The sequence below is a fragment of the Phocoena sinus genome, chromosome 20 (genome assembly GCF_008692025.1).
Source record: "Phocoena sinus isolate mPhoSin1 chromosome 20, mPhoSin1.pri, whole genome shotgun sequence".
Lineage (NCBI taxonomy): Eukaryota > Metazoa > Chordata > Mammalia > Artiodactyla > Phocoenidae > Phocoena > Phocoena sinus.
This window is the reverse complement of record NC_045782.1, coordinates 2,701,092-2,701,909: the sequence shown is the minus strand read 5'-3', so window position 1 is coordinate 2,701,909 and position 818 is coordinate 2,701,092. Positions and strand designations below refer to the sequence as shown.

The 818-nt window shown below is 51.5% G+C and overlaps 1 non-coding gene across 1 annotated transcript; it reads left to right on the top strand.

Moving 5' to 3' along the window:
* The first annotated feature begins 345 nt into the window (after positions 1–345).
* TRNAW-CCA lies at positions 346–417 on the top strand. Its single transcript has one exon. It is a non-coding gene; the product is annotated as a tRNA-Trp (tRNA).
* The last annotated feature ends 401 nt before the right edge of the window (positions 418–818 follow it).

The window sequence follows — 818 nt, the reverse complement described above, 5'->3', positions numbered from 1 at the left end:
TATTTTTCTGCTAAGTTCCGAAGTCACCTCCCAGGTGTGCCCGCAGAGTCCTGGTTTGGTTTCGCCCTTTAACCATGCCGGGGACGGGAACTCGGTCCTGCACGCACCCTCACCCCCCTTCGCCGGCCCGGGTTCGGGTTTTGCAGGCGCTTCCCCGCCCGGACCCGACGTAGCCGGGTTGGGGCGGGGATTCCGGGGCTCGTACAGCCGCGCCCTCCGCCCGCCTCTCGCTCCTTTTCAGTTTGACCTGAAATTCGCTCGGAGAGCGAAAGATTTATATGGTGAAGTGACCTGGATGCGCGGGAAGAAAGAGCCTTAAAGGATCAAAAGTAAAGCAGCCCCTGTGACCTCGTGGCGCAATGGTAGCGCGTCTGACTCCAGATCAGAAGGTTGCGTGTTCAAGTCACGTCGGGGTCACAGGTACCCCTTTTCCCACCAAACTAACTGGGGACTTTGGGCCGCTTAGGATTTCATCCCACGGCTCTATTCGGGCCTCCGTGCTCCCTATTCCTCCGCACCGAGGTTCAGAGGACGAGCCTTAGAATTTCTGTTTCATCATTTTCATATCTGACGGAGGTGATTTGGGAAGCTCCTGGAGGCGCGACGCCAACCGGCCAATGCCACTTCTCCTTGTCACTCAAAAAGCCACTTTAAAAGAGAGACCAACAGCACAGTAGAAGACAGGATGAAACAGTTATTGGAAAATGAAATGTAAATTATTTTTAAACATATGAAAGTAACCTCTTTCATAAAAAGAGAAACGCAAATTAAAATTCAATAAATTATTTTTAACCTGTGAGATTGTCTAACCTATGATC